This window comes from Orycteropus afer, unplaced genomic scaffold (genome assembly GCF_000298275.1).
Source record: "Orycteropus afer afer isolate SDZICR_OR568_19922 unplaced genomic scaffold, OryAfe1.0 scaffold00605, whole genome shotgun sequence".
In the NCBI taxonomy this organism is placed as follows: domain Eukaryota; kingdom Metazoa; phylum Chordata; class Mammalia; order Tubulidentata; family Orycteropodidae; genus Orycteropus; species Orycteropus afer.
In genome coordinates this window covers 615,425-622,634 of record NW_006922192.1, presented here as the reverse complement: position 1 = coordinate 622,634, position 7,210 = coordinate 615,425, and the positions used below count along the sequence as shown (strand labels likewise).

Here is a 7,210-nt window from a genome sequence, read left to right as displayed (position 1 = left end):
TCCACAGGAGACACGAGACACTAGAGACTCGATGCTGGAACTCTGCACGGGACAAGACACATGTCAGTGCCCACCCTCACTCCACAGGAGACACGTGACACTAGAGACTCGATGCTGGAACTCTGCACGGGACAAGACACGTCAGTGCCCACCCCCACTCCACAGGAGACACGTGACACCAGAGGCTCGATGCTGGGACTCTGCACGGGACAAGACACACGTCAGTTCCCACCCTCACTCCACAGGAGACACGTGACACCAGAGGCTCGATGCCGGAACTCTGCACAGGACGAGACACACGTCAGTGCCCACCCCCACTCCACAGGAGACACGTGACACCAGAGGCTCCATATCGGGGCTCGGCACGGGACAAGGCACATGTCGGTTCCCACCGGCACAGATTTCAAGCCTCCCTGCTCCACAGTAAACGCGTGACCAATAAGGAAGTGAGAACACGAGAAAACTGGTCCCCACCAAAATATTATCAAACACCTATGTGAACAAGGCCTTGGACCGGGCCTGATCCAAAGACATAAGTCCTCCCGCTGGCCCCCAGGAGCCCGGTCCAAAGAAAAGAAGGCCTGTCTCCACTAAAGCCAACAGCGCCCAGGATGGGCCGGCACCGCACTCAGCCGTCAGGACTGCAAGGAGCCCTGCCGGTGGTGTCTAGCCCTCCACACAGCAGAGGGGCAGCCACAGGGAGAGCGTGCAAGAGGGTGCTGCCCCCCAGCCCGAGAGGAGTCGGATGCAGAGGAAGGTCAGCGTCAGCCACAGGACAGGCGCGGCCTAACAGTCTCTGCTCTTTCTGTTCCCTCAGATGACAGCTTTGACGACGGACACAAAAGTGAACAAACACACAGCTTAGCAACTTAGGTTTACTCAGTGGCCGTGGTGCTGTACGTGGGCAGCCACACAAGCAGCCCAGCCAGGCGGGACACTCGGCCCATCCTGTGGTCCTGTGCGAGGGAGCCGAGCCGGCCAGCAGCCGCAGCAGAACAGCCCAGCCGGGCGGGGCCCTCGCCGGTCCTGCCCTCCTGGGCCTCGAGGGCTAAAAATAGACTGCAGCCATTTCAGCGCCTGGGATGACTCAGCACAGAACTGCAGCCGCCTCAACCAGGGACCCAGAGGCGCAGCGTGGACAGCAGCAGGCAGGGACGCCGGCGACAGCCGGCCACGAGCTCCACACTGACTTTCCAGGCCACCCTCTCACAGCACTCCCGGGAGACGGCCCTGGGAGAACGGGGACAAGCCAGGCGAGGCGTCCCTCCCTAGGACCACTCCTACGGACCTCGGCAGAATCAGCCACGACCAGCTCTGACCACACGCTCCCACACGCAGGTGGTGGCTTACCACAGTGTGCAGGGGTAGACCCGGCCGGCAACTGCGCGCCATTCCCTCTGACCAGGAAACCCACACCAGGTCAGCTGATACCGCCAGCCGTGGCCGTACACCGAGTGCAGGGCTCCGAGACAACACCAGCCTCTGGGGACTTCTCTGCTGAGTCCTCCAGGACACCGGCTGCCACTGCCCCAGCGCCCGAGTGTCCACCACAGGCTGGCCCAGATGCTGCCACCCATGCTTGTCTCAGAGTTCCTGCCACACACAGTACTATCCAGCAGTCAGGCTAGAAGTGCATGTGCACTTACATCTATGCCTGTGTGTACATATACACGTACATGCATACCACACACACACACAGAGACCATTCAGCTGTTAGGCTAGAAGTGCATGTGCATCTGTGTCCATGCGTGTGTGGACATATACGTGCATACACATGTCCACACACACACACACACACACAATACCATTCAGCTATTGGGCTAGAAGTGTGTGTGCACTTGTGTCTATGTATGTGTGGACATGTATGTGTATATACATGTCCACACACACACAGTACCATTCGGCTATTGGGCCAGAAATGCATGTGCACTTGTGTCTATGCATGTGTACATATACATGTATACACATGTCTGCACACAGAGTACTATTCAGCAGTCTAGAAGCACGTGTGCACTTGTGTCTATGCATGTGTGTACATATACATGTACACGCCTGCCCCCACACACCCATACCCACAGAGTACCATTCAGCTGTTGGGCCAGAAGTTGACTGTGCATTCATGTCTACGCACATGTGTACATATATGTGTACACATATGTACACACACAGAGTACGATTCAGCAGTCAGGCCAGAAGTGTGAGTGCACTCATGTCTATGCATGTGTGTACATATACGTGTATACGCATATCCACACACACACAGTACCATTCAGCTACCAGGCCAGAAGTGCATGTGCACTTGTGTCCATGCATGTGTGTACGTGTATGTTTACATGCACCTGCACACACATACAGAATGGATAACACGCTTGCTCTACATGCGAGGCTGAGACGATGCAGGGTGCCAGCAGCAGCTTGGCCTCTGGCCCCGGCAGGCCTCGAACATGAAGCCATGGTTGCAGCCACTGCCTAGGATGGCCGGGCTTACTTGCTGCACACCACAAGTCAAGCCAAGGATTGGTCACAATGTACTGTTACAGCCCACAGTGAAGCGTGTGTGAGCAGCCCTGTTGGCGCTGGAGCCCGAGCACCCACCCAGCAGGTGCATCAATGAGCATGTGCCCCGGACTCATCCACAGCGCCGCTCATGTTGCTGGGATCTAGGTCTGAGGTGGGACCAGGAAGAATGATGGTTCTGCCACCTGCTCCTTGCTGCTGCCACCCCCCCCCCCATCACAACACCTGGAACTGGGCCAGACCCTGCTATAGAGGGGACCTCGTGCTCAGAGGAGTCTTAACTGTCCCTGTCAGCCCCGCCCACCCTCCAAGGCTGCTCCCTCCCCCTCCGCCTCCCCCCTGCTCAACCATGGCCCTCCTCTTGGCCCTCCTCCTCTCACTCGCCCCTCACCTCTAAGGTGAGTCTTTCACAGAGACCTCAAGGGGGCTGGGCAGTACGCTGGCCCTGTGGTCACGAGCCCTGCCATGCCTAGCAGCACTGAGCTGTCCGTCCCGCCCATGGGCACCGAGCTGTCCAGAACAAAACAGAAAACAAACCTACTGCCATCAAGTTAGTTCTGACTCAGAGTGACCCCCCACTGGGTTTCCAAGGCGTTCCATCTGTACAGAAGTAGATTACTCCATCTTCCTTCCAAGGACCAGTTGGTGGGTTTGAACCACCAACCTTCTGATTTGCAGTCAAATGCCTTAGGCACTGCACCACAAAAGAGCTTGAAAGGTCTGGGGTTGAGTCTGCACAGATGAGTTCCGTGGCCCCATCTGAGGTCCATGTCTCCATGCACACATCTGCACAGTGGGCACACTCAGGGAGTTACTTCCTGTCAGCCAGGTACCAGATTCCACAGCTGCTTCCTTGTGTCCTTTCGCTTCGAGCCACCTTCTCCTTGTCTTTTTGTCCCACCTTCTATGGGATTACCTCATTACAACTTCCACCAGCTCTGAAGAGCCTCGTGGCACAGCGATTAGTCATTTCACTGCTACTGAGAAGGCTGGCAGTTCAAACCCACCAGCCACTCTGAAGGAGAAACGTGGCAACTGGCTTCAGAAAAGACAGAGTCGGAAACCCTAGGGGCAGTTCTACTCTGTCCTATGTTGTGGGCAGGTGCTGTCGAGTTGGCTCCAACTCAAAGCAACCCCACGCACAAGAGAACAAAACCCTGCCCGTCCCGTGCCAGCCCCACAGTCCTTACTGTGCTTGAGCCCATCACTGCAGCCACTGTGTCAATCCATCCCACTGAGGGGTGCTGACCCTTCTTCGCTCTACCACAATACCCTGCTCCAGGGCATGCTCCTCCTGACAACATGACCAAAGCAGGTGAGCCGAAGTCTGGCCATTCCCGCTTCTAAGGAGCACCCGGCTGCACTTCTTCCAGGGCAGATGTGGTGGTCCTTCTTCTGACAGTCCGTGGTAGTCTCAGCACTCTTCACCAGCATCGCAACTCAAAAGCATCAGCTCTTCTTCGATCTTCCTTATTCACTGTCCTGCTTTCACGTGCATAGATGATTGATCTTTGTGTGTTCCATTTCGTTTCTGACAACTTCGTTTTCTCTGATCCATACTTTGTACGTTCCGTGTTCTGATTATTAACGAAGTTTGCAGCTGTTTCTTCCCATTTTGAGTCATGCCCCGTCAACAAGTGAAGGTCCCATCAGCTTTACTCCACCCACATCATCAAGGTCAACTCTACTTTAAGGAAGCCACTCTTCCGCAGTTCTATTTTGAGTGCCTTCTGACCTAAGGAAGAACTCTGGTGGCACAGTGCCTAAGGCATTTGACTGCTAACCAGAAGGCTGGTGGTTCAAACCCACCAGCCATTCCTCAGAAGGAAGACTGAGCAATCTATTTGCATAGAGATACCACCTCAGAAACCCAAGGAGGGGTTGCTATGAGTTGGAGCCAACTCGATGGCAGTGAGTTTGGTTTTTTGATTTTCTGACCTGAGGGGCTCATTTTCCAGCACTGACTGTATCAGACAATGTCTCAGGGCTAGTCAAGAGTTTTCCAGTAATACATCAGAGAGTGTTTCACTGCCATTCATAAGGTTTTCAGTAACCAGTTTTTTCAGAGGTGGGTGGCCCTTCCTTCTTCCCAGTATCTGGAAGCTCTGCTGAAACCTCTCCACTGTGGGTGATCCTGGTGGTTGTTTGAAACACTGATGGTACAGCCTTTAGTCTCACAGCAAGATGCAGCCACCACAGTATGACAAACTGACAGATGAGTGCTGGACTCTGTCTGCAAAAAGGGCACGGGGATGACATCTTCTGACCTCCTCTAATCTCACAAGAGGAAGAGAGAATCACCATCAGCAGCCCAAGGCTTATTCTTATGAAGTCAGACATACCACCACCCTCTAGCCTTTACCAATTCTGACACCAACTGTCCCTCCCACGGCACTCACTACTTCTCTACTGGATTTGCTAATTCGTTGCAATGGCCACACACAACTCAGACAATACTCAAGATTATAGTGTTTATTAGGGAAGTGACATGCTACAATTCAGGTTCAGGAAAGCACTCAGGATACAATTCTTCGATCAGGAAGTTGCCCTCAGAGATGCCTCTCTGGCCCTTAGCCTCTCTGCCTGGCCTCTGATCTGCTTAAAAATGTTACCAAAAAATGTGCCAATAGGTACACCAAGGTGCACCCCACTCCATCAGCAAGCCTCCTGCCAAAAAGCAATCAATTTTCTCATTCTGTGGGCCTCAGGCCTAAGGCACACACCACCATCCCCGTGAGGCACCACCTGCTGCAGCTCTTGCATCTAGAAACGTGAGTGGAGGTGGAGAGAAGCACAGCCCAGGACTGCTCACGTTCCAGGGAGGAAGGGGTGGGCAGCGCGTGTACCAGGAACGCCGGAGAGAGACACCGAGCTGCTACAGCAATGGTCACCACTGCCATCAATCAAAGAAGACCGACAGAAGGTCTCTGGCCCGTCCTACTGGCAGGGACACAATGCAGAGAACTCGACCCAGGCTTGTCACACACGTGGGCTGGGGAAGCAGGACAAGTAACTTGACCTTTCTGGGTGTCGGCTCGTCTACAAGGAAAGGACCCTGACTCACCTTGGGCAGGGGTCCCAGCAGGCCCAGACCTGCCCCAGGCTTTGTAGATGGTCACAGCTTCTTAACTGGTCTCTCAGCCTCTGTCCTCTGTCCCCCTCTGTTCAGCCTCAACCCACCAGCTACTGTGACCAACACCCAACACCCAAGACAGCACTCTTCTGCTCACAATGTCTTCAGAGAAAAGGCCCAAGTCCAACAATGGCCCATGACTTTCCGTAAGTGCCCCCAGCTCCAACCATACACAGGAGATAAGGCCCATGCATCCAGGGCCACACACCCTCAGCTTCTCAGTCACTACAGGCATCTTGGGAGCCTGGCCTGGCGGGGTAACGTCCCGTCACAATGCATGTAAAGCACCCAAAGCATCTGTCACACAGCATGTCCTCAGTACTCACATAAGGGCATCACAACTCAGCATGAGTTAAGGTCAGAAGCCAGTGTGCAAACAAAATACTGATGGATATGGTGTCAGCCTCAGAGATGGACATGAGGCCTCGCACTGGGGTCACAACTCAAGCCTGCACGCCTGCTCTGTCTGCCTGCCAATGAAGCAGTGAGGCCCCACACCTGGGCTCGAACCCCCAGCCTTTACACCCTCAATGACCCAGATCTGGTCAGTGAAGGGCAAGCCCTGCTCCTTTAAAAGGACCCGAAGGAAGCAGGGCTCCCACACAGGGCCTCATTAAGTCTCCAATCTCCTAGCTACATCCCAAAAAGGAAGACAAAATACTAGTCATGATTCCGTTTTAAGTGGCTCAGTTTAAAAAGTCTGAATTACAAGTAAAGATGAAAAACTAAACACACACTATAAAGCCCCCGCATGTCAGGGCTGGAGAAAACAGGACCAAGTCATCATGAGCATTTCAGACAACGGTGGTGATGGTCAACATTCCGCTGTCTATCTATCGCCAGGTGAGGGGAGGAGGGCTGAGGCTGTCTGGCCTGTCCACTGGAACAGAAACATGACACCTCAGGAGCCTATCGCTTAATCCAAGGTTGGATTTGGGGAGGGTCTCAGCCCTGGCAGCCTGAGTCCCAGCAGTCTTTCCTGTTCAGCAGTCCCTCACTAACTGTAACCAAAGCAAACATACAACAGGTCAGAAGACAAGGACCCAGACAGCCGACATCCGTGTATCCCAGAGCCCCACACACCATCCAGGGACACAGAGACCTGAGTGCCATCCATGCACCCCAGAGACCTGTGCGCCATCTGCCCACCCCAGAGCCCCACACGCCATCCCCGCGTCCCAGAGCCCCGCACGCCATCCAGGGAGACACAGAGACCCACACGCCATCTGGGGACACATAGACCCACACGCCATCTGGGGACAGAGAGACCCACACGCCATCTGGGGACACAGAGACCCATGTACCTTCTGGGGACACATAGACCCACACACCATCTGGGGACAGAGAGACCCACACACCATCTGGAGACACAGAGACCCACACGCCATCTGGGGACACAGAGACCCACACGCCATCTGGGGACAGAGAGACCCACACGCCATCTGGGGACACAGAGACCCACACGCCATCTGGGGACACAGAGACCCACGTACCATCTGGGGACACAGAGACCCACACACCATCTGGGGACACAGAGACCCACGTACCATCTGGGGACAC

General features: G+C 54.7%; 1 protein-coding gene across 1 annotated transcript in view; it reads right to left on the bottom strand.

Annotated features, from left to right (window-relative positions):
- KIAA0232 (KIAA0232 ortholog) overlaps nucleotides 1-7,210 on the bottom strand; it is a 48,844-nt gene that overhangs the window by 18,701 nt on the left and 22,933 nt on the right.